Below are 27961 nucleotides of genomic sequence, written 5' to 3'. Positions count from 1 at the left end.
GTATATAACCTTCTTGAACAAAGTGTTAGCTATGATTAAGTTATGCTCTGTGCAATATTCTACCAGGCGGCATCCTCTTTCATATTCACCTACTACGTTTCCTTCTCTCCCTTTTCCTACTATCGAATTCCAGTCACCCATGACTATGAAATTTTCGTCTCCCTTCACTACCTGAATAATTTCTTTTATCTCATCATACATTTCTTCAATTTCTTCGTCATCTGTAGAGCTAGTTGGCATATAGACTTGTACTACTGTAGTAGGCGTGGGCTTCGTGTCCATCTTGGCCACAATAATGCGTTCACTATGCTGTTTGTAATAGCTTACCAGCACTCCTATTTTTTTATTCTTTATTAAACCTACTCCTGCATTACCCCTATTTGGCTAAATGGTTCAAATGGCTCTGAGCACTATGGGACTCAACTGCTGAGGTCATTAGTCCCATAGAACTTAGAACTAGTTAAACCTAACTAACCTAAGGACATCACAAACATCCATGCCCGAGGCAGGATTCGAACCTGCGACCGTAGCGGTCTTGCGGTTCCAGACTGCAGCGCCTTTAACCGCACGGCCACTTCGGCCGGCTAACCCTATTTGATTTTGTATTTATAACCCTGTATTCACCTGACCAAAAGTCTTGTACCTCCTGCCACCGAACTTCTCTTATTCTCACTATATCTAACTTTGACCTATCCATTTCTCTTTTTAAATTTTCTAATCTACCTGCCCGATTAAGGGATCAGACATTCCACGCTCCGATCCGTAGAACGCCAGTTTTCTTTCTCCTGATAACGACTTCCTCCTGAGTAGTCCCCGCCCCTCCGGGCGGGGGGACTATTTTATCTCCGGAATATTTTACCCAAGAGGACGCCATCATCATTTAACCATACAGTTAAGCTGCATGCCCTCGGGAAAAATTACGGCTGTAGTTTCCCCTTGCTTTCAGCCGTTCGCAGTACCAGCACGGTAAGGCGGTTTTGGTTAGTGTTACAAGGCCAGATCAGTCAATCATCCAGACTGTTGCCCCTGAAACTACTGAAAAAGCTGCTGCCCCTCTTCAGGAACCACACGTTTGTCTGGCCTCTCAACAGATACCCCTCCGTTGTGGTTGCACCTACGGTACGGCTATCTGTATCATTGAGGCACGCAAGCCTCCCCACCACCGGCAAGGTCTATAGTTCATGGGGGGGGGGGGGGGGGGAGGGGAGGCTGACTTGCATATGTTGCACATTTGAAAGTTGAATCAGACATACTTTTTGTATTGCGGTTGTATCCTATGCAGCCCCATTTGGATTTGCAAGAGTAAAGACGTATTGTCCGAGACTCAGTAATGGTACCGCACAAGTACAACTTTTTGCTCTTGCTCTGACTGGATCACAGTTACTAACTTTGCAAGATTGCAGGTTGTAGATTACTGTATATTTCTACTAACCAAAGGATGTGAATGCCTGTCTTAATTATAGAAATGAAGGAGTCGAGTAACATCGTTTGAAGAAGCTTCATAATCGTATGTTACAGTCTAAAACATTTTATAAATAAGTTAAAAACCATTATATATCTATTGAGTTCCGCTTATCAGTGCACCATTAGTATACTTCAGCCATTTAGTCCACATTCGTCATTGTAAGTCCGCACATATAACTCTACTTAACCTCGCACAAGCACATGCAAACGTTAACTTTCTTAGGAAATCGCCCAATTAAAAAAGGAGAGTGAGTCTATGCTCTTGCCTATATATCTTTTGCAAATTTTCTAAGACGTAGAACCTGTTGTTTAATATAGGATGGTATCGCTTATCGTTCGTCTTCGACTGTAACACACATTTATTCTACTGCAAGCACTTCTGTTTCCATATCTTTGGAGGTGGTAGAATGTGAACCAAAAGCCTGCCGGTGTGGCAGAGCGGTTCTAGGCGCTTCAGTCCGGTACCGCGCTGCTGTTACGTTCGCAGTTTCGAATCCTGCCTCGGGCATGGATGTGTGTGCTGTCTTTAGGTTAGTTAGGTTTAAGTAGTTCTAAGTCTAGGGGACTGATGACCTCAGACGTTAAGTCCCATAGTGCTCAGAGCCATTTGAACCATTTTTTATGAACCAAAACAAGAATGTCCAATAGGTATGGGCCCAAAATTGCATACCTTAAGACCTATGACCACTTGCTGACCTTCGCATCTGTGAAACACATCTTTTCTAATGAAAAAAAGTTCCCTTATCTCTTATGGTATGCATTTTAGAGCTCAATTTACTGGACTTTCTTTCTTATCTTGGTCCATAATACCACCTCTGAAAGTGGACTACACTAGAGTTTTAGCAACAATAGCACCTGTTGTTTCCCTCTATCAGAGCTATCAAAACGGTTTTCGCTTCTAACTTACGACATTGTTACATTTATTACACTCCTGGAAATTGAAATAAGATCACCGTGAATTCATTGTCCCAGGAAGGGGAAACTTTATTGACACATTCCTGGGGTCACATACATCACATGATCACACGGACAGAACCACAGGCACATAGACACAGGCAACAGAGCATGCACAATGTCGGCACTAGTACAGTGTACATCAACCTTTCGCAGCAATGCAGGCTGCTATTCTCCCATGGAGACGATCGTAGAGATGCTGGATGTAGTCCTGTGGAACGGCTTGCCATGCCATTTCCACCTGGCGCCTCAGTTGGACCAGCGTTCGTGCTGGACGTGCAGACCGCGTGAGACGACGCTTCATCCAGTCCCAAACATGCTCAATGGGGGACAGATCCGGAGATCTTGCTGGCCAGGGTAGTTGACTTACACCTTCTAGAGCACGTTGGGTGGCACGGGATACATGCGGACGTGCATTGTCCTGTTGGAACAGCAAGTTCCCTTGCCGGTCTAGGAATGGTAGAACGATGGGTTCGATGACGGTTTGGATGTACCGTGCACTATTCAGTGTCCCCTCGACGATCACCAGTGGTGTACGGCCAGTGTAGGAGATCGCTCCCCACACCATGATGCCGGGTGTTGGCCCTGTGTGCCTCGGTCGTATGCAGTCCTGATTGTGGCGCTCACCTGCACGGCGCCAAACACGCATACGACCATCATTGGCACCAAGGCAGAAGCGACTCTCATCGCTGAAGACGACACGTCTCCATTCGTCCCTCCATTCACGCCTGTCGCGACACCACTGGAGGCGGGCTGCACGATGTTGGGGCGTGAGCGGAAGACGGCCTAACGGTGTGCGGGACCATAGCCCAGCTTCATGGAGACGGTTGCGAATGGTCCTCGCCGATACCCCAGGAGCAACAGTGTCCCTAATTTGCTGGGAAGTGGCGGTGCGGTCCCCTACGGCACTGCGTAGGATCCTACGGTCTTGGCGTGCATCCGTGCGTCGCTGCGGTCCGGTCCCAGGTCGACGGGCACGTGCACCTTCCGCCGACCACTGGCGACAACATCGATGTACTGTGGAGACCTCACGCCCCACGTGTTGAGCAATTCGGCGGTACGTCCACCCGGCCTCCCGCATGGCCACTATACGCCCTCGCTCAAAGTCCGTCAACTGCACATACGGTTCACGTCCACGCTGTCGCGGCATGCTACCAGTGTTAAAGACTGCGATGGAGCTCCGTATGCCACGGCAAACTGGCTGACACTGACGGCGGCGGTGCACAAATGCTGCGCAGCCCGCGCCATTCGACGGCCAACACCGCGGGTCCTGGTGTGTCCGCTGTGCCGTGCGTGTGATCATTGCTTGTACAGCCCTCCCGCAGTGTCCGGAGCAAGTATGGTGGGTCTGACACACCGGTGTCAATGTGTTCTTTTTTCCATTTCCAGGAGTGTATCATCCCTGGAAGTTTGCAACATCACCGGGGAATCATCTCTGTGTTAAGGAGAAAAAATGTTACTCCTCTTGACAAACTCTGCGAACACATCAGCTCCTCTCGTACTCAGGTTCCAAACTGAAGAATAATTCTTTGTTTATTGACCCTATTACTTTCTTGTAAGGAATAATAATGCCGAGTCGCTTGAGCATGAGTATCGTGAAAGATAAAAGGGGAAAATTTTCGACAAGCCATAGATTCAAGCTGTTTATATATTGAAGAATATATACGCGAATGCTGTAACTTCCATAACATTTCATAAAGGTATTTAAAGTCAGTCCCGCCATTAGACTGTTTTTTTTTTTATTTGCAGTGTTACATTTACACGACCATGATTTCGGCTTAAAACGCCATTATCAGGTGTTTTAATGTTATACAGTGCCTAAGATGGCATACTGTCGTATACTTGATAATGACTTTTTAAGCCGAAATCATGATCGTGTAAATGTAACGCTGCAAATTAAAAATAAAAAAAAGGGTCTAATGGCGGTACTGATTTTAAAGAAATATATTATGACTTTGGCCCCAGATTATGAAAAAATTATTAAATTTCATAAAGAGTGTAGGGAATTCAGAGATGAAATGGATTTTGGCTCTGGCTCTGAGAACTATGGGACTTAACATCTATGGTCATCAGTCCCCTAGAACTTAGAACTACTTAAACCTAACTAACCTATGGACAGCACACAACACCCAGCCATCACGAGGCAGAGAAAATCCCTGACCCCGCCGGGAATCGAACCCGGGAACCCGGGCGTGGGAAGCGAGAACGCTACCGCACGACCACGAGATGCGGGCAAAATGGATTTTGGAAAGGATATTCCACCTTACCAAAAGTTTTCCATCCTAGAGGAACTTTTCACATTCATAAAACGCGAAAACTAAGGAGAAATTATTACTAGTGGAAACTACCTAAATTATCTTTGTTTTGAAAATGACAATTGTCTGTTTCCATCCAGTGCTGATGAGCCTCAACAAGGAACAGAATACTGAGTTGCTGGTTTCTATATTTAGGGTCGCTTGAGAGTACTACAGGATGAACGGTAAAATAAATGAACAGGAAAATGAAAATAGTGTGGAGTGCTTTCGGTAAAATAAAGTTCTCTGAATTACGCCCCTTAAGTGCCTGAAGTGGAACGCTTACAGTGTGCATTATCCGTAATGACGTACAAGCATTGCGACATGGGCTTTCAACGCAAAACCATTGAAAACGTGAAGACTGATAAGTGAGCATTGGCCAGATGCGTGTTAGAAAATACCAGTAAGTGTTCCTCACCCCTCCCCCCCCTCCCTCCCGATTCATTAACAAATTGAACCCCCACGAGGAAAACAGCTTCAAACGTCTGATTACTCTATGAGTGAGTTAATTTAGTAGTATCGGATTATTCACACATATATTAAACAAAAAATGAATAGCAATAAATTAAAACGTCATGCCCGATGATGAATCTTTACCGCACGACATATGGAAATGTAGCAGCCGATAAACTGATTTCCTTTCATTACTTTTTGGGGGGATGTCGGCGAGAAAAAGCTTTGAATTGATTTGAAATAGTGTAAGGTTTATTGGAAGTAACTACGTGCTCTCATTCGCAGACACTGGATGAATATAGTCTGGGTAATTTGCGCGCCATGAGTTGTGGCGCCATAAGACATATTGACAGATTCTAACTTTAATATTGGACTTATTGTGTTAAACCCTTTAAGGTAAGATTATACCTCGTAATGAATAGATTACGACAGCACTGAAAAAAATTGTTCAGTTCGGTCTATAATTACATGAAGTACTGAAAATAAAATTTTTGTTGAGCCTAGAAGCTGTTAGGTAGGCAACCTGTAACTAGATCGCTTCGTGATAAAGGTTAAGAGACACGTGAGGACACGTATATGGGTCAGATGACAAGCCCGAATGGAAGACGTAATATTTGCCGTAATAAAAATGAAACGGAGGTCGACAGGACGTGTGCTATCGAAAATGGATGGTAAATGGACGAAGAAAATTCCTTGCAGATCCCGAGAAAAAAGAAAAGACTGAGACGATAGCCTAGTGGAAGGTGGATAGATGGTACTGAAGAACATGAATGCGCCGCACAGATGTGTGTAACTGAGGACTGTACAGAGGTTTACAAATGCCCCTCCCAGCCTGCCTGCACCTATCTCTGCCGCAACGGAGACGCAAGAGCACACGTGTACTGAAGCACAGTGTTTAATGCAGGCAAACTTGGGTTTCCGCTGGTCTGGCAAGCTTCACGGGGTTCGTCCAACCTGCTGCAGCTGATAGGTTGCGCTGTAAATCGAGCTCGACTGGCCAGGTATATGTTTGCACAGGCAGTTTACTGCAGCGGTGGGACAGCAAAACGAAAACACCAAACTTTAAGGAGATTGGGAAGAAACCGGGAACTGGGGTATGTGTACCAGTCACGAAGCAGAGTGGAAGTCCAGCGAGGGGGAAAGCTGTTGTGTGTTTATGAGGCGCCGGCCGGGGTGGCCGAGCGGTTCTAGGCGCTACAGTCTGGAACCGCGCGACCGATACGGTCGCAGGTTCGAATCCTGCCTCGGGCATGGGTGTGTGTGATGTCCTTAGGTTAGTTAGGTTTAGGTAGTTCTAAGTTCTAGGGGACTGATGACGTCAGAAGTTAAGTCCCATAGTGCTCAGAGCCATTTGATCATTTTGTTTATGAAGCAGCTTCAAGTAAATTGGTAGGTTTATCCCAATGCAAATCATATAAAAAGTAACTGAACACTCACTCGGGAACCTCGAGTATGTTACCACATGTTTGTAAATTTGATCAACAGTTTTCATCCATAAATATTTTGAAAGCGTTCAAAGATTTAGTGACTGACAAGTGTGTGGAAATGTGTACTAAGGAATTAAAAACCATTTAGGAGTATGTGCGCTCTGTAAACTTACGGCAAACACTGATTGAAAGAGGAAAAAAAATGTGGCTCAATGGATGTCAAAACCGCGTTCTGGTGAATGCAGCGAAGTGCGAAGAAAGTTTGACATGAAAGAAAAACTTCTTCTTTAGAGAAGTACTCTTTAGATTAACGTAATATGAAAAACGAACTTCGTGCCTGCTAATGTGCATTTGGGGAATTTAGAATAAACTATTTTGGCCACTTGGAAATAATTCAGCCAATCCGAATACACGTGCTGTAAAAAGGAACTAAAATTAGTGTAACTGGCGTCATATATGGCCGAAACACACTAAGGTACAGAAACTAAACTTCCAAAAACTTAATTGGATATGCAGTATAATAAACTTTTGTACAAACTCGTCGTCAGTTTTGTAAAGTCCTCGTCGCTACTGCTAGAGAAGCCGAGTTGCCATTGTTGTTACGGTGGGACCAGTTTGTGAGTTCGTGAAACGGCTTCTCGTGCAGTACACCACTAAGACAATTTCTCCCTGTCAGTATCACACAGGCGCAAACGACCTTGCCGCAGTGGTACCACCGGTTCCCGTCAGATCACCACAGTTAAGCGCTGTCGGACTGGGCTACCACTTGGTTGGGTGACCATCCGGTCTGCCGAGCGCTGTTGACATGCGGGGTGCACTCAGCCCTTGTGAGGCAGACTGAGGAGCTACTTGATTGAGAAGTAGCGCCTCCGGTCTCGAAAACTGACATACGGCCGGGAGAGCGGTGTGCTGACCACATGCCCCTCCATATCCGCATTCAGTGACGTCTGTGGGCTTAGGATGACATGGCGGCCGGTCGGTGCCGTTGGGCCTTCATGGCCGGTTCGGGAGGAGTTAAGTTGGTTTTTTTTTTTTTTTTTTTTTTTAGAATTACACAGGTATGCCCCAGGGTCAGGTAACAGGATAGGAGAACGAAGGTTCTACAACACTCCAACAAATTAGTATCAAGTCACACAAATAAGTTAAAAGGTTTACTTATCTTTGTGTCTCGTTCAATAATTTAGTCTGCAACACCGCTTGTAATATAACACCAAAAAGACCCTCAATGGCTAAGTGCAAATAATCGTAGGTAAACTTCACAGTACATGTTGTTGTTGTTGTTGTTGTGGTCTTCAGTCCTGAGACTGGTTTGATGCAGCTCTCCATGCTACTCCATCCTGTGCAAGCTTCTTCATCTCCCAGTACTTACTGCAACCTACATCCTTCTGAATCTGCTTAGTGTATTCATCTCTTGGTCTCCCTCTACGATTTTTACCCTCCACGCTGCCCTCCAATGCTAAATTTGTGATTCCTTGATGCCTCAAAACATGTCCTACCAACCGATCCCTTCTTCTAGTCAAGTTGTGCCACAAACTTCTCTTCTCCCCAATCCTATTTAGTACCTCCTCATTAGTTACGTGATCTACCCACCTTATCTTCAGCATTCACAGTACATAGGAAATGCAAAAAAACTGCCTGTTCACTTCCGAGAGTTCACTAAATGTAGTTCCATGTCTAAGTCAGCTCTGGACGATGAGCTATAACGAAGTGGGCGAGGGACTGCTCTTCTATCTTCCGAGTAGACTTCTGCCCGGTGTCGTCCGATCATTGGCGGACTGTACTCGGCCGGCAAAGGTCGAAGCGAAGTCGATATCTTCATCCTCAGCGCCGCCCGTGGTGCTGGTGGAACTCGAGCAAGTGGCGAGTCTCTGTGGCACTGCCACCAGCTCACATCTTTCCGCCTGTGGTGCTTTTGCCCTGGCTGTGTCCTGTTCAGATCCAGCATAGACATCTTCAGGTTCTTAGATGCAAAGGATCTCGACTTTCCGAGACGGTACTGAAGACCATGAAGGTAACACACAGATGTGTTCTCATTACTAGACAAAACATGTATCAGAAGTGCGCTGATGATGGTTCGAACTGAGAATAGCCAGCATTAGCAGAAAGAGGGTGAAGTTGCAGAGAAAACCATTCCTATCTAAATAAGTCCGAAATGCTTCGAAAAGGGAAAAAAAGCAGAAAATTCAACATGTTCTGGGCTACAATGACCAAAAATGAATATATATTTCATTGAGCCTCGTTTTGTGACATTCGGATATTTTCATCAACGTCCGAACCCTACTCATAACAACACAGTAAAAGCGTACAGAATTAATGGTACATAGTGTAGCGCAACAGGAAGACGGGCTGGCAAGCAAAACTCCTTTAGCCTGCTTGGGTTGCGCATAGCTTGGCTTGGATGGAAGTAAAGTAGCCTGCTCGTTCTGCTGATACCGTGTGGCATCTTGCCTGCCTGGTTAAGAGGCAAGTACGTATAGGTCAAAAGCGGAATGTGTAGTTCTCTGGCTCTGTACTGTACACAGGGGTATGGAGATGGCCTTTAATTAGTGCTGGATGCCAAACTACAGCTTAATATAATGACAATGGAGGTGATAATGGTTGTTGTGGTGGTTACGGTGATGGTGACAATGTTTTTTTCTATAGTTCGCGGACAATGTTCGCGAAGGACTCACTTACCGAGGGCGGCGAAATATTAGCCGATTATAACAAAATTCTTAATGCTAATACACTTGAATAACATTACTTTTTGTTCGCGGTGAATTGGCTTGCTGGAAACTTGGCATTACTTTTTGATACCCATGACGCAAACAGTGTTTCCACATTACGTGAAGCAGGGAGAATATATACCTAAATAGTGAGATTTGTAGAACTTGTTCTAGCAAATTTCGAAATAAAAGGGGTGGACATTTTGTGTTCAAGCAACGACATAAATATCAAGTCCACACAAGTACTACATATAGCCAACAAAAGGAGGAAAACTCAAACCTTAAGTTAGAAGCACTTGAGATAAACAAACATTTAGTTCAAAATCCCAAACTGTTCCTAGGTGATCAATTACAGCTGAGCATTACATGATGCAGTCAACCAGACACATAGCCAATGACCGTCACAATGATACATTCTGCTACACAAAATTAAAACACAGTAGAATTCCATACTCCTTACCTTACTTACCTCACAAACTTCAACATAATAACAATATAACTTTTAATATTGTGTATTTTAATCATGCGCTGTGCTAATATTCCCAATGTGTAAACTGTAATTTACAATGTAAAACATGTTTACAATCTTGCAGCATTCTGCAGGTGAAAAGTAAACCCACAACTTGTTTTACAATTGAAATAAATGGTTATAGCTCCGTCATAAGTCGCATTAAGAAGTATCTAATTTATTTCTTAATGGTGACTGGTTTCGGACAGCTATGTCCATTTTCAAATCATCTGTATCGTAACTGTGACAATACAGGCGAAAGCCCATGTACCCAAACTACCACTGCACTGACGATCAAAGAGGCACTGTGGCCGACTCAACAACAATGAATAGACCACGTAGGACAAACATTGGTCCTATTCAGATAGATCAGTCCAACAGATGTTACACGATTGCCATTTACTGAAGTTATTATTTCTTGGGAAAAGACCGAATATAAAACTAAAATTTTGCTAGCTAAGCTGTCACATAAATAAGTCTGTTCCAAATTGAGATCGTAACGTACGAAGTGTGTGAGAAAAGTGAGCGATCTGGCAATGCTATGTCGTTCTACTGGTGTAGACCGGTGTGTTCATCCCTTCCATATGCTCAGTCCGAGTTTCAGCCCTGTACAGCTATCACGTGATTTTTGAGAGCGCCATGAGTGAAGATGTTTCTTTGTTGTGCGTTACGAAAGTGGCACATCGAAATTTAGAGCAACGTTGTGCTATCAAGTTTTGCATAAAACTTAGGGAAACCGCGAGTGTGACCTTTGAAAGTTGTAACAGGTCTACGGGGATCATGCCTTAACAAGAGCACAAGCTTTTCGTTGACACAAATCATTTTTAGAAGGCTGAGAACACGTTGAAGATGAAAAGTCGCTCAGGGAGAGCTTCAGCTACAAAAACCAACGTAAACGCCGAATATGTGAGTGCTCTTGTGAGATTAGACCGACGTTTAACAGTAAGGATGATGGGTAATCACCATCTAACGAAAGATTTGCACCTGCGAAGTGTTTGTGCCAAGATGGTGCCGAAAAACCTTACAACTGAGCAAAAGCACAATCTTCGGATCATTGTCAATTACCACGAATGGTTCAGTTGTGTGGTGACAGGTGATGAATCCTGGCAAAGTGAGGAGTGGCACCCTGAGACATCTGCTCGACCGAAAAAAAGCTGGAATGAGCAAATCAAAAGGTCTAAGCAATGCTGATATACTTTTTTGACGGTAGGGATATAGTGCATAAAGAATTTATTCTTGCAGGGCAAACCGTCAACCAAGTGTTTTACAACGATGACCTTGAAAGGCTCAGGAAAATGGTGAATCGAGTGAAACTGGACATAGCAGACAAGTGGATGCTGCACCATGACAACTTTCCGTATCAGAGGGCCAGATCCATTACGAAATTTTTGCCGTCGAATGACATTCCTGTTGTTCACAGCCCACCTGTCCACATGATCTGCGTCCTTGTGACCTTTTTCTTTTCCCGAAATTGAAAAATACCTTAAAATGATGTTTTGGGACTCTGGAGAACATTCAAAAGAATGTTGGCGACATGTTAAAGGCCCTACCATTTGAAGCGTTTCAGCGCTGCTAACAGGACTCGAAACAACGACTTCGTCAGTGTTTGACTGCTGAAGGGAACTGCTTTGAAGGGGACAATATGAAAAAATAAAAACTTTGGTGGATAAAAAATCAATCTCATTACTTTTCTCATACACCTCGTACTGTAGCCAGATCTGGTAACAATAAACTACTGAAAATGTCAATCAGTTCAGCGGATGATAAATGAACGCCCTTTCAGGAAGTGCAGCTGGAAGTCCATTGCGTTTTCGCTGTTGGCAGCTTCAGCGCCTTATATCTGCCTCCGATGCGTACTAACGAAAACGGTTTATGTGTATGAGTTTTTCCGTTTCGGCGTTGCTCGTTGTCTAAGTCGCTTAAATAGGCAGCTTTCGCTATTGTTTGCATATCGGGTCGACGACTCCATCGGTTTATCCCACGTACCTGTTATGCATTCTCCTATGCGCCTCCAGAAAATTCAGAATGAATTACTCCTCATCCACGCCGCGGACGAGTGTTGCTATGAAAATATGCCCCATCAGGTTGCATCCTTTCAGACTGGATGATCTAATATTAAAATTGAACAGAACTGCGAGTGCAAGTGACATTAGGAGCCAGCTGCGACATGTAATACCATGTAGGAAAGATAAAAAGTTATAAATAAAACGTAAAACTGTTACAAATAAGATGTAATATTACTGAAAAGAAGGAAAATGAGCTCATGTATTCGACAATTGTAGTAGAAAAACTGTTCGCTTATAGGATCGAGATTTGATTAAGTATCAGAAAAAAAGCAGCGCATCCAACTGTTAGCGTTTTTGTGGCCACTTGTTGACGTATCACCTATCTCGAGATCTTCTGCCGATTATCCTGACGTTTCGCCAGCACCAGTCGCGACATTGTCAAAGTTCTACCCTCCGTTGCCCGCTACGAGCGATGAAGGGTGACCCTATGACAGTTCTAACCTATGGCGAAACTTCGGGAAAATTGTTAAAGAACGTCGGCCGAAGATCCCGATATAGCAACTAACAGGCAATATGTCAACACATCCAATGTTCTAGATAAATTCGACTCTCCCGTATTACACACAGTTCAGTTGGTGGTAGAGCTCTGCGATGCATTTGAAGACAACTATTCAACTAACAGTATTTTGCATGTTTTTTAAAATAAAAAGAATAAAAGGAAATGGTAAAACTCTTGTCTTTATTCCCAAAATAGTTTTATTTATCGTCTCATGACGCAGTTCAGGAGAACTCCGTCGTCACATCCGTGGCGTGAAACATCGGTTATAAAACATTGCAGCAATGCGGTAATGCTGAGAACACATCTGTTAAAATCCATACAAAGTATTTGGTCGCCTACACTTCCGGAACACCGCCACTGCCTAAATAAAGCAGTAACTGTATAAAACAAGAAACGTAAACTAGGGGATCACGTTTGTACGAACAACGTGCGGCGGGGCGGGTTGCACTCTTACTATCTTGTTAACAATTTCTCCACCTACCTGGATAGCCCATTCACTCTGCGATGGTAGATACTGGTTTAGGAGGAAAATTCGACTAAATACCTACCTCGCAAGGGCCACATAGCTCCAGTCCATGGGCAGTAGCTGAAAGTTAGTTAAACTATCGAACGTTCGGAATTCTTGCATGAGTTGTTTGAAAAAAAATGTGAAAATTTTCCTTTACTGGTTTATTCTTTTTAAAACAAGGAAAATGGCTATCAAGTCCTTATTTAACATCCCGACATCAATTACGTAATGTCACTGACTGTCTGCGTAACACGTTCACACCCAAAAATAGCCAGAAGATATTTAGTACAGCCCGATATTTTAAACGTCCTTAACAGTCACTGACCCACGACTGCTTGCGAATTAACGCATTCAGTCGTTCAGAAGGCTCCGTGTAAAGGAGTGCTCGCCATAATGCCTCTTAATCTGTACGAAGCATATCACGTGGAATTTATATATAACCTCAAATGTTCACACGCGAATATCTCATAAAATAAACCACTCACAATGCTCAAACTTTCAAAAAATACTCCATACCGAAGTCGCTTTTCGTCAACGACACGAGAACCGCTCAAACTCGCGAATTTCTTCATTTTCGTACACATACACTCCTGGAAATGGAAAAAAGAACACATTGACACCGGTGTGTCAGACCCACCATACTTGCTCCGGACACTGCGAGAGGGCTGTACAAGCAATGATCACACGCACGGCACAGCAGACACACCAGGAACCGTGGTGTTGGCCGTCGAATGGCGCTAGCTGCGCAGCATTTGTGCACCGCCGCCGTCAGTGTCAGCCAGTTTGCCGTGGCATACGGAGCTCCATCGCAGTCTTTAACACTGGTAGCATGCCGCGACAGCGTGGACGTGAACCGTATGTGCAGTTGACGGACTTTGAGCGAGGTCGTATAGTGGCCATGCGGGAGGCCGGGTGGACGTACCGCCGAATTGCTCAACACGTGGGGCGTGAGGTCTCCACAGTACATCGATGTTGTCGCCAGTGGTCGGCGGAAGGTGCACGTGCCCGTCGACCTGGGACCGGACCGCAGCGACGCACGGATGCACGCCAAGACCGTAGGATCCTACGCAGTGCCGTAGGGGACCGCACCGCCACTTCCCAGCAAATTAGGGACACTGTTGCTCCTGGGGTATCGGCGAGGACCATTCGCAACCGTCTCCGTGAAGCTGGGCTACGGTCCCGCACACCGTTAGGCCGTCTTCCGCTCACGCCCCAACATCGTGCAGCCCGCCTCCAGTGGTGTCGCGACAGGCGTGAATGGAGGGACGAATGGAGACGTGTCGTCTTCAGCGATGAGAGTCGCTTCTGCCTTGGTGCCAATGATGGTCGTATGCGTGTTTGGTGCCGTGCAGGTGAGCGCCACAATCAGGACTGCATACGACCGAGGCACACAGGGCCAACACCCGGCATCATGGTGTGGGGAGCGATCTCCTACACTGGCCGTACACCACTGGTGATCGTCGAGGGGACACTGAATAGTGCACGGTACATCCAAACCGTCATCGAACCCATCGTTCTACCATTCCTAGACCGGCAAGGGAACTTGCTGTTCCAACAGGACAATGCACGTCCGCATGTATCCCGTGCCACCCAACGTGCTCTAGAAGGTGTAAGTCAACTACCCTGGCCAGTAAGATCTCCGGATCTGTCCCCCATTGAGCATGTTTGGGACTGGATGAAGCGTCGTCTCACGCGGTCTGCACGTCCAGCACGAACGCTGGTCCAACTGAGGCGCCAGGTGGAAATGGCATGGCAAGCCGTTCCACAGGACTACATCCAGCATCTCTACGATCGTCTCCATGGGAGAATAGCAGCCTGCATTGCTGCGAAAGGTTGATATACACTGTACTAGTGCCGACATTGTGCATGCTCTGTTGCCTGTGTCTATGTGCCTGTGGTTCTGTCAGTGTGATCATGTGATGTATGTGACCCCAGGAATGTGTCAATAAAGTTTGCCCTTCCTGGGACAATGAATTCACGGTGTTCTTATTTCAATTTCCAGGAGTGTATGATCAACGCGCTTTAACATAGGTAGTGTTTACCACAAGACGAATCCCAAGCGACTATTCCGACCCATAGATCTGAGGCACAAAGCCCTAGTCAAACGCGCGGGAAATGCTGAATTCCTATTGGTTAGTATTTAAGCAGCCAATCAGATCACCTGCTCTGCATTCTATACTCGCGGTATTTCTAATGTCAGGCAATCAGGTTACCACAAGTAATTTAGGCTAGTAATCTTGTAATTGCGAAACTAAATAAAATGTAATGAAAAAAATACCATTCCTTTCCTCAAAATAAATTACTAATAAATTTAATACTCCACGCCCCTTCTGGCTGCCTTTTACAAAATCAAGCGTACTCGGACATACGTCACGAATTCCCCTATTGTTCAACAACTTCCTCGCTTACATTTACATAGTTTTAATAAAATATTACATTCTGTCTTTACATAATTCCTCCATTCACTCTCTCAGTCCCTCAAAAACATTATTCTGAGATTATATTATAAGAACTTATCCTCTTGGGTGTATTTTCAATTGATACTACGGATGAATACATTACAGTCCCTAACAGTCACAACGCCAGCACGGTACACGCTGAAATATTGAATTTTTAAATTTCAGCCAAACTGTTTAAAACCAATACTTTATGGCAAAATCAAAATTATAAGAAGATTATAACCACCATGTGGAAGCAAACGGATCGAGGTCAGTTATTTCGATTAAGAGGAACGAATGACACAAATGACCTAGTAGCAGGTTATATAACATCGAGGTCATCAGTCATTGTATTCGCGCCATAAAAATCGAGATCATCAGTCACTGCTGTTTCGCAACATGAACACCAATGAATGTTACACCACCACCCCAGACGAAAAAAGCATAGCCATAGTAGTGACACCTCGACTGCTGCAGATCTCAGTGCACAGCACAAATCAAAAAGTGAGACGTACAAATGTTTTTTTGATTTTTTTCATAAAATCACTGGTTTGAAATAAGACAAAGAATAAAATACAATCCCCATATGTCACATTAAACAAAATATTCAAATACAGGTATGCTTACGACAAGAAAAGGACTTCAGCAGTTGAAAAAAAAGTATCATTGTTGTCACAGTATTATCAGACGCGGGTGATCCAGTACAGTGTTGTTTTGTCACAATAGAGAAGAATAGAGCTAATCTAAGAGGTCGACGAACGGGAAAAAATCAATTTCCATTGATAGCACTTCTCATTTGTAACACCATCTGGCTTTTTGTAGTGTGCGACAATCTTATTTTCTTTGAATTCATGAACTGTTAACATAATTTCAATTCTTTTGTTAATGGACTGGAAGTTGGCAGCAGCCCAACCCACTCTGCTAGCATAAGTATGATGTCTGAAGTGCGTATTGAAATCAAATCCTGTGTGCCCTTATTTTACACTACTGGCCATTAAAACTGCTACACCTCGAAGATGACGTGCTACAGACGCGAATTTCAACCGACAGGAAGAAGATGCTGTGATATGTAAATGATTAGCTTTTCAGAGCATTCACACAACGTTGGTGCCGGTGGCGACACCTACTACGCGCTGACATGAGGAAAGTTTCCAACCGATTTCTCATACACAAACAGCAGTTGACCGGCGTTGCCTGGTGAAACGTTGTAGTGACGCCTCGTGTAAAGAGGAGAAATGCGTACCATCACGTTTCCGACTTTGATAAAGGTCGGATTGTAGCCTATCGCGATTGCGGTTTATCGTATCGCGACATTGCTGCTCGCGTTGGTCGTGTTCCAATGACTGTTAGCAGAATATGGAATCGGTGGGTTCAGGAGGGTAATACGAAACGCCGTGCTGGATCCCAACGGCCTCGTATCTCTAGCAGTCGTCATGACAGGCATCTTACCCACATGGCTGTAACGGATCGTGCAGCCACGTCTCGATCCCTGAGTCAACAGATGTGGACGTTTGCAAGAAAACAACCATCTGCACAAACAGTTCGACGACGTATGTAGCAGCATGGACTATCAGCTCGGAGACCATGGCTGCGGTTACCCTTGACGCTGCATCACAAACAGGAGCGCCTGCGATGATGTACTCAACGACGAACCTGGGTGCATGAATGGCAAAACGTCATTTTTTTCGGATGAATCCAGGTTCTGTTTACAGCATCATGATGGTCGCATCCGTGTTTGGCGACATCGCGGTGAACGCACATTGGTAGCGTGTATTCGTCATCGCAATACTGGCGTATCACCCGGCGTGATGGTGTGGTTACACGTCTCGGTAACCTCTTGTTTTCATTGACGACACTTTCAACAGTGGACGTTACATTTCAGATGTGTTACGACCCGTGGCTCTACCCTTCATTCGATTCCAGCGAAACCCTACTTTTCAGAAGAATAATGCTCGACCGCATGTTTCAGGTCCTGTACGGGCCTTTCTGGATACAGAAAATGTTCGACTGCTGCCCTGGGCAGCACATTCTCCAAATCTCTCACCAACTGAAAACGTCTGGTCAATGGTGGCCGAGCAACTGGCTCGTCACAATATGCCAGTCACTACTCTTGATGAACTGTGTTGAAGCTGCATGGGCAGCTGTACCTGTACACGCCATCCAAGCTCTGTTTGACTGAATGCCCAGGCGTATCAAGGCCGTTATTACGGCCTGAGGTGGTTGACCTGGGTACTGATTTCTCATGATCTATGTATCCAAATTGCGTGAAAATGTAATCACATGTCAGTTCTAGTATAATATATTTGTCCAATGAATACCCGTTTATCATCTGCATTTCTTCTTGGTGTAACAATTTTAATGGCCAGCAGTGTAGATTGTAAACGCCAGCTCTCGTATATTTATTAGAAACGCTGAAGTATAAGACAAATTAAATTATTTTGGCTATCAAGACAAGTGTTCATACATTTAATGCCAATATAGTCGCTGATCTCCTTAAAAGCTTTTTGTCTATAGTAATATTAAGCTAGGAGGAGTTTTGTATCTGATTAAAAGCCACCGTTGAACCAATTGTAAGAGGTTGTTAGAGATATAATTTGATTACTGAATCATATCTGGAAGTCTCGCGGCTCAAATATCTATCTGTCACTCAGAGTAAGGTATTTCGTGCTTTTCCTCAAAGGCGTTAGGCAAATTGTAGGGGCTCAGCCGGTTACCTTGAAAAGGTTATGCTGTGTTTCATCCCATATGCTTCTTCAATCGGAACCTCTGCTTTGTCTCCAATGAGTTCAATACTGACGGGAAATACAACCGTAAATTTACTTTGTTTAAATTATAAGTACTTTCAACGCCTCTCTCGGGGTCGAGTAAGGGAGACTGTACATACCAGACAGCATAAAACGTTCAAATGTGTGTGAAATCTTATGGGACTTAACTGCTAAGGTCATCAGTCTCTAAGCTTACACACTACTTAACCTAAATTATCGTAAGGACGAACACACACACCCATGCCCGAGTGAGGACTCGAACCTCCGCCGGGACCAGCCGCACAACTCATGACTGTAGCGCTCCTGACCGCTCGGCTAATCCAGCGCGGCATACCAGACAGAGGAGAAAACATGTTACTGTACACTGGTATGTTCATTAAAACGATACCAAAATCCCATGTGGAAAGAATCGTCTCCATAGAGTATTGCGCCATATGTAAAATAGTGCTTGTTGAGGCAAGGGATGCAGTCTTTACACAAGTCTGTCAATAATATAATTCTTACTTTTTCCGTAACAACTCAAGAAAAAACTTAATATTCCTAAATACTTTATGTTGGTTTAATTGTGTTGGTGTTATTATGTAATTAATCAGAATGCAAGAAGACACTGTGTTTTGTCTTTCTTATTGATACGCCACAGCTGTCTTATGAGACAATTCTTGTGTTGAATAATTACTAGCGTTGTATTATTAAACCTGTAGTCATTCTATTATGTACATGTGATCACGTTACAGTAACTACAACTCACTAAGCCGGCCGCTGTGGCCGTGCGGTTATAGGCGCTTCAGTCCTGAACCGCGCTGCTGCTCCGGTCGTAGGTTCCAATCCTACCTCGGGCATGGATGTGAGTCATGTCCTTAGGTTAGTTAGGTTTAAGTAGTTCTAAGTCTAGGGGACTGATGACCTCAGATGTTTAGTCCCATAGTGCTTATATCCATTTCAACCATTTTGAACAACTCACTAAAATAAATAGAAAAGGAAAACCAAACTGTTAATGTACAATGAATTCCCGCACATTTACCCAATCCAGACAACCAATCATTCCAGATGGTAATGGAACAGTTCCTGCTGGTAGCATTTCTTCAGACAAATCTGCTGTAGAGACTTATATCAAGGACATAGGGCACGCATGCTTTCGACAATACTGACAATACTTCATAAACAAAGGGGCACAAAATTAATCTCTTTCAAGGATGGAAAAATTTGATTCACAATAGAAAACACTGAAAGAGAATAATCAGTGACAAAGCCGAGGCGAAGGCAATGAAGTTTCAAGAAGATTCAAGCATACTATGTGATATACAATAACGTTCACACCATCTACTCTTCAGTGCTTAAAATTAAGAAAATCGGTAACCACTGCTCAAATAATTAAATCGTTTCATTGCCAGATAAATATGTTGAGATTAGCGAATATAAATTTTTAATAATGATATATTTCTATAAAAAGTTCTACAGACGCAACACACACATGCAGGCTGTCTATATCTTTGATTCACAACGTAAACTGATAATGCACATAAGGCACTGTGTTTTATACCTCTTCGATTTCTGCACTGGTTTTGTTTTGTGTTTACGTGTGGCACAAATTAATAACAACCTGCATTGTGCCTCTTGTTAAATATGTTGTAAGAGCGTTCTTATTGTTTACAATGTGCCACTTCAGTATCAAGTTGTGATAACAAGTGATACATAACAGTAGATATTAATTTGTAGAAATGAAGCGAATAGCAGACACCTAACAATATGCAGCAAAAGAAATTTTCTTGTAAACCACTGATGCACCGGAAGATGAGGCGGTAGTCCTTCGAAACAGGTTGTGGAAGAAAATATAAGTGACTAAGACAGAAAACCGTCTTTTCTACGGATAGGCCACAGCTGACGCCTCTGTAAAAAGACTTTTCATATTGAATAATTACTAATATTACATTTATTGTCACAGCGGTTCTCATTTGAAATATCTGCAGTCCCATGTTTTGATGCATCTAATTTCCTTCTTTATTCAAGTTCTGACACATAACGACATATTCATTAATCAAGTCTCGGTAATACACGGGCCCTGCAGAATAAAAATAAAATGAACAAAGCAGTTAAAAATGTGAACGTACCATCTGCTATTATCCTCTAAATGTTATGATACTGACAGCAGCAATTAATAAGTATCACTAGCGCTGTTTAACTTTCAATTTTTAGAAGAACATGAGCAAAAAATTAATTACATTTTGCACGCTGTATTGCAATACTAATGCGATGGAGCTTTTACGTGGCGGGATTTATGCCAATTGCAGTAATCTCCGCAGCTAAATTAATTCGTCCCGTGACAGCCTCCTGTTAATTAGAATTAAATCAATTAATTGCGCGGAATCATCATTTTATGTTTATGAGCTTGTGGCGTCCGGCGCCCGTGTAGGTAACGGAGGGGCAGAACTGCGCCATAGGAACACCAGCTTTGCTACTGCTGTCAGATATTCCGCACTGTGCATGTGAAAATGATTAAGGAGCATATTGTTGATGTTACTGCGTTGAACACGGTTGACTCTAAATCTGAACATAGCAAAAAGAAGCGAAAAGTAAACTGTGGCTAAGAAAAATAATTAATTTTATTCCCGTCTGGATCGCCCCAGTGGATTAGGTCTTGATATGTACTCTAGACCGTCTTGAGGTTCAGTTCCTACGAGTGCAGTGATCACAAACTGTAAACTCACCATCAATCCACGTGTAAAAGATTTTAACAAATTTTCAGTCGCAGCTGGTTTATGACAATTAACAGACACCACTAAAAACTCTTTAACCAAGTGTTACGAATGGAAACACATACAAAATTGGTGTAAAATCCTGCAATATTTATTATTTGTTTGAGAAACCGAATCGACCGAAGTGGCCGAGCGGTTCTAGGCGCTACAGTCTGGAACCGCGCGACTGCTACGGTCGCAGGTTCGAATCCTGCCTTGGGCATGGATGTTTGTGTTGTCCTTAGGTTAGTTAGGTTTAAGTAGTTTTAAGTTCTAGGGGACTGATGACCTCAGAAGTTAAGTCCCATAGTGCTCAGAGCCATTTGAACAATTTTTTGAGAAACCGGTTTTGGCTGTTACTATCGCATCCACGCAGTATCTCCATTTCTAGAGATGAAAATGTTAATGTTGTTCATGTTGTTGTTGTGGGCTTCAGTCCAGAGAGTGGTTTGATGCAGCTCTCCATGCTACTCTATCCTGTGCAAGCTTCTTCATCTCCCAGTACCTACTGAAACCTACATCCTTCTGAATCTGTTTAGTGTATTCATTTCTTCGTCTCCCTCTACGATTTGTACCCTCCACGCTGCCCTCCAATACTAAATTGGTGATTCCTGATGCCTCAGAATATGCCCTACAAACCGATCCCTTCTTCTCGTCAAGTTGTGCCACAAATTTCTCTTCTCTCCAATTCTATTCAATATCTCCTCATTAGTTATGTGATCTACCCATCTAATCTTCAGCATTCTTCTGTAGCACCACATTTCGAAAGCTTCAATTCTCTTCTTGTCTAAACTATTTATCGTCCACGTTTCACTTCCATACATGGCTACGCTCCATACAGATACTTTCAGAAACGACTTCCTGACACTTAAACCTATACTCGATGTTAACAAATTTCTCTTCTTCAGAAACGCTTTCCTTGCCATTGCCAGTCAACATTTAATATCTTCTCAACTTCTACCATCATCAGTTATTTTGCTCCCCAAATAGCAAAACCCCTTTACTACTTTAAGTGTCTCATTTCCTAATCTAATTCCCTCAGCATCACCCGACTTAATTCGATTACATTCCATTATCCTCGTTTTGCTTTTGTTGATGTTCATCTTATATCCTCCTTTCAAGACACTGTCCATTCCGTTCAGCTGCTCTTGAGGGTACAAGGTCCTTTGCTGTCTCTGACAGAATTACAATGTCATCGGCGAACCTCAAAGTTTTTATTTCTTCTCCATGGATTTTAATACTTACTCCAAATGTTTCTTTTGTTTCCTTTACTGCTTGCTCAATATACAGATTGAATAACATCGGGGAGAGGCTACAACCCTGTCTCACTCCCTTCCCAACCACTGCTTCCCTTTTATGCCCCTCGACTCTTTTAACTGCCATCTGCTTTCTGTACAAACGGTAAATAGCCTTTCGCGCCCTGTATTTTACCCCTACCACCTTCAGAATTTGAAAGAGAGTATTCAATCAACATTGTCAAAAGCTTTCTCTAAGTCTACAAATGCTAGAAACGTAGGTTTGCCTTTCCTTAATCTGTTTTCTAAGGTAAGTCGTAGGGTCAGTACTGCCTCACGTGTTTCAACATTTCTACGGAATCCAAACTGATCTTCCCCGAGAAGAACAGAAATAATAGAAAAGAAATTTAGTGATAAACTTTTGTGATATGTTCAAAGGACGTGGCTGAACAAAACAATCGTGTCTGTAATAGGTCCTTGTTCATCGCCACCCTTAGAACAGGTCATCAAGCTTTATTGTCAAATTTATTTTCTTCTATGAACAAGTATTGTAATTTGTATGTAGTTCACTAGTTGATGTGTCACATATTTTTCTTAGTTACCTACTCTTACATCGAATTTATGCTGAAATAATTCCTCTCGTTTTATTTCGTATCCAACATTAACATTTCCATCTCTGGAAATGGAGATACTGTGTAGATACGCTAGTATAAAACCTTTTATCAAACAAAATTTAATTGCACCACATATTTATCTTTGTATCTGATAATGGCGTAACAGCCGAAAACCGGTTTGTGAAATAAATAACAAACATCGTAGAATATTGGACCAATTTTGTGAGTGTTTTGATTCATAATGTATAAAATATTCTACCAAGGACCGACAGAGCAGTCAATCATTGCATTTATCATGTAGTTAATTGTGAACAATTATGGAACCCTTTTGATGCTCACACATTATAACCTTTTTAGGGAATTAAAATCTTCTCTAGACGAAAGTCTTTGAAACTCACCCCGATCTGCTGCCCCGTTAGATCGTACACATTAGCTACCAACTTGATGCTGTATTCCTTGACTGCTCGAAGCCACTTATACAGTTCTGCCCTGTCTTTAGCGAACGTAGCTGATTAAAGGACCTGATTTGGAACTGGACCCAGCATTCAATGGCAATGACAACTTAACATGTCTTTATTAACATAAGAAAATCGACAGACATAGAAGCAGTTTCACATTGGATCGTTATAGGGCCATTACCGTTTACAATATACATTGATGAGCCAAAATACTATGTCTACCTACTTAACAGCTTGTTTTTCCATCTTTGGAACGAAATACGTCACTGATTCTGCGTATCGGCGACCCGACTGTTAGCTAGTAGGTTTGTGGAGATACGTAGCAGTAGGTGTATGGGACATTATATGTCTAGGCACAGGTCACGTAATTCGTGTAAATAACGGGCCGCTCATTTGCGTACGCATTATTGCCCCCCAATAGCGACCCAGATTTATTCCACAGGATTTATATTAAACGAATTTGATCACCGAGACATCAACGTGAGTTTACTACGATGCTCCTCAAAGCCATGTAGCATTGTTCTGGCTCCTAGACACGGTCATTTATACTGCAAGTGGGCTGCTTCTGTGTTGGCAGCGCTGTGTAGCGCTTTGCATTGCATCTCTGACTGCGCTTTCTTTGTAAGAGACTCTGTGACTGGTCGGATTCGTCCTTGGAAGTTAATCGCCAGTACTGTTGGGCAGTTGGTAGTTAGTCGCCAGTAATGAGGAAATTACTGTTGACAAGTTGGAGGTGAACAGCCAGCAGTAATGGATGTTAGATGTGAGAAGTTATCATTGATGGAGGGTAGGGGTCTGAAATGTTAGCGTAGGCCAACGATCTGTACATTTTCTACTTGAATATTATTCATGATTATATACCTTTGTACTAGATGTCAATGACGATTTATATTCGTGCCTGAACTGGAGGTCACATTATTAAGGTAAAAAAATACATTATTTGGTTTGCAACCAAATCTTTCCTTTTCTAACCACATGCCTATTAGTAGTTAGTGGGTTTAGTAGTTAGAATCTTTTATGTAGCTGGCAGTACTAACGCTCGCTGTATTGCAATAGTTCGCGTAATGAAGATTTTTGTGAGGTAAGTGCTTAATGAAATGTATAGCTAGGAGACGAGGTACTGGCAGAAGTAAAGCTGTGAGTACCGGGAGTGAGTCGTGCTTCGGTAGCTCAGTTGGTAGAGCAATTGCCCGCGAAAGGCAAAGGTCCTGAGTTCGAGTCTTGGTCGGGCACACAGTTTTAATCTGCCAGGAAGTTTCATATCAGCGCACACTCCGCTGCAGAGTGAAAATTTCATTCTGGAAACATCCCCCAGGCTGTGGCTAAGCCATGTCTCCGCAATATCCTTTCTTTCAGGAGTGCTAGTTCTGCAAGGTTCGCAGGAGAGCTTCTGTAAAGTTTGAAAGGTAGGAGACAAGGTACTGGCAGAAGTAAAGCTGCGAGTACCGGGTGTGAGTCGTGCTTCGGTAGCTCAGTTGGTAGAGCACTTGCCCGCGAAAGGCAAAGGTCCCGAGTTCGAGTCTCGGTCGGGCACACAGTTTCAATCTGCCAGGAAGTTTCATATCAGCGCACACTCCGCTGCAGAGTGAAAATCTCATTCTGGAAACATCCCCCAGGCTGTGGCTAAGCCATGTCTCCGCAATATCCTTTCTTTCAGGAGTGCTAGTTCTGCAAGGTTCGCAGGAGAGCTTCTGTAAAGTTTGGAAGGTAGGAGACGAGGTACTGGCAGAAGTAAAGCTGTGAGTACCGGGCGTGAGTCGTGCTTCGGTAGCTCAGTTGGTAGAGCACTTGCCCACGAAAGGCAAAGGTCCCGAGTTCGAGTCTCGGTCGGGCACACAGTTTTAATCTGCCAGGAAGTTTCATATCAGCGCACACGCCGCTGCAGAGTGAAAATCTCATTCTGTATAGGTTATTGTTAAGATTTCTTTTTAGTCAGGGCCATTCTTTTGAATTAATTATTTGAAGTCAGGTTGTAATTTTTTCGAGTAGTCAGATTGCGTTGCGCTAGAGTATTGTGGGTCAGTGTTGACATGATAAGAAAAAGTATAGAGAAAGTAGGCTCAGTACGTTCAGTTTTACTCAGCTGTTTCAGAATCAAATAACGTAAAAATTTCATCTTCTCAGTCATTCTGCAATTTGAGTACAGACACACTCATTTAAATAAAGAAGTTTCAATAGTGGTGAAGGATGACACCACCGTCTGGTAAAGACATTACGCATGAAGGGATGCAGGTGGTTTGCAGCTGTGAGCGTGTCTTCGATTGCTGCGGCAGGTCCTGTGCAAGTGCAGGAGAACGTTGGTTGGCTTGGGTTGCTGTGGGGGAAGAGACCAGACAGCGAGGTCATCGGACTCGTCGGATTAGGGAAGGACGGTTAAGGAAGTCGGCCGTGCCCTTTCAAAGGAACCATCCCGTCATTTGCCTGGAGCGATTTAGGGAAATCACGGAAAGCCTAAATCAGGATGGCCGGACGCGGGATTGAACCGTCGTCCTCCCGAATGCGAGGCAGGAGAACTTCTTCCATATTATAATACTGCTCCTACCAGCCGTTGATGACGACGCTTGTGCAGACGACCATAGACCTAGTGTAACAAAAGTGCGATTCACACGAAGAGCAGAACATGTTTCCATTCATTCGAATCCCGATATTCCCATGTAATTGACGATGTTGTTGAGTCAACATGTGATTACGTAGGGTTGGTATGCTGCGGAGCTCCATGTTCAACAATGTACGAAGAACGATGTGGTGCGAAACACGTGTGTTGCACCAGCATTGTGCTCTTTCGCGCCGGCCGGTATGGCCGTCAGTCTGCCTTCGGCGGTGCTACGGCACGGACGTCTGTTTACGTCCCTGCCGGAGAAGTTCGCGCTCGCGCAGTTGTTTACCTCTTCGGCGTACTCGCGCGTTTAGACGACTCGATATAGAATGGCACATGCATACCGAAAGTCGACTCTCAAGATTAGTTTTTCGAATGAATATGCGAGACCGAAAGCCTACGAAATAGAAAGGTTCCTACGAGTTGAAGTTAAACTTGACTACAACGAACTTATCGGAATCCACCTCTCCATAGTGAGCAGTGTTGTTTACGTCAAGCTGATCAACGATGCAGTATGTGACTGAATCATCCGAGATACTAAACATGGACTCAAATTTCGGCACTCTGATGGACATGTTGGAGAAGTCACTATTGATCATGCAGGACTGGGCTTACGAAACATACGTATTTTCGAACTTCCCTTCGAGGTTCCGTCTGACTTGGTCGTTGACGCCTTACGCCCATATGGAAGAGTGCTTAGCCACGTTGAGGAAAAATGGTCCAACTTCACGACTTACCCCGTTCTCGATGGGGTGCGTCAAATCAGAATAGAAATGACACAACATGTACCCTCGTACTTGTTCATCGGCGGATGCAGAGCTATAGTCATATACGATGGACAACCCAAAACATGCTCAGGCTGCGGGAAAGAGCGCCACGTCCGTTCCGAATGTATGCAGCGGAGGATAGTGCAAGTTCCAAACGGCGAACCCGTACCTCCGTCCACGTTGACGCCGCTGCCACTAACGTATGCGGACGCATTTCGAACGGATCCCATCCCGAAGAATGACCAGCTACCAAATTCTGACAGTTTACGGCAACCGACTGCGGCGGGGACCGCCTCCAGTGACGAAACGACGCACACCTCTGCCGCTCCGGCGCCGACGACGCACTTAACCGAGCGGAAAGGATCGGTAGGAGAAATGGAAATTGATCCTGCTGTTGTGCCGACAGCTGCTTTCGTCCCTGAGCACCGGGAGTCACTTCCGCACTCGGATACGGAGGCGCACACGCGCAAACAACGATCGCCGAAACGCCACAAGAAACGACGGCTAGCGCCGTCGGATGCCTGCTTACTGCAGTCCACGTCAGACGAACTTGGGTGTAACGTCGATACAGTGCATCCGGATGCGCAACGGGAGGTTCTACCTCCCACACAGCAGTACGACGCGAATCATGCTAAACAGGGGTTGAATACAGACACACCGGACGGAAAGCCGACGGAAGGAGTCCCTCCACCCACCGCAGCACCGCCACCGCCTTCGGTCAGCCCGGCAGGAGAGACACGACGGGAGCTGGACCTCCAGCACAGGAACTGGGCCGACGAATCCGATACTGACCCCCACACCGACGACGCACCCGCAATGGCGAGTGCTGCGTCCACAGGATGTTAACCGCGCAGAAGATGCAGACTGACGCACAGACAGCATGTCACCGGGCAGAAGCACACAAATTAACATAAGCGTTCATGTGCGCTTTACGCACTGAGGAACAGCGGCAGGCATATCGAACAGCCTCTATTAATATTAATACGATCAGAACGCCTGTTAAATTGCAATTATTACGAGACATGTTGCATGCGTCAGACGTCGACATCGTTCTGCTGCAGGAAGTATGTGTTGAGAGCTTCCCCGACCTCTATGAGTACGATACGTACATTACACCTACTACCGACGGCGGCAGCGGAACAGCGATACTTCTACGTAGCGGCATAGTAGCCGAGGACGTGGTGGTACTGCCGTCAGCGCGAGGGCTGGCGCTCACAGTGCTGGGAGTACGGGTCGTTAACATTTACGCACCGTCGGGGTCAGACAGACGGCGCGACCGATCCCGATTTTATGCAGAGGAGATTGCAACACTATTCTTAGGTCGGTATGAACATGTCTTATTTGGAGGCGACTTCAACTGCGTGCTCGCACCAAAAGATCAACACCCACGTTATACTTCGTGCCCGGAGCTGCGGCACCTCATACAGGACATGAATCTCATTGATACATGGGAGAAGATACATGGCGACAGACGTGGA

The sequence above is a fragment of the Schistocerca nitens genome, chromosome 7 (genome assembly GCF_023898315.1).
Source record: "Schistocerca nitens isolate TAMUIC-IGC-003100 chromosome 7, iqSchNite1.1, whole genome shotgun sequence".
Classification (NCBI taxonomy): domain Eukaryota; kingdom Metazoa; phylum Arthropoda; class Insecta; order Orthoptera; family Acrididae; genus Schistocerca; species Schistocerca nitens.
The sequence above is the reverse complement of the archived record's forward strand: the minus strand, read 5'-3'. Positions refer to the sequence as shown.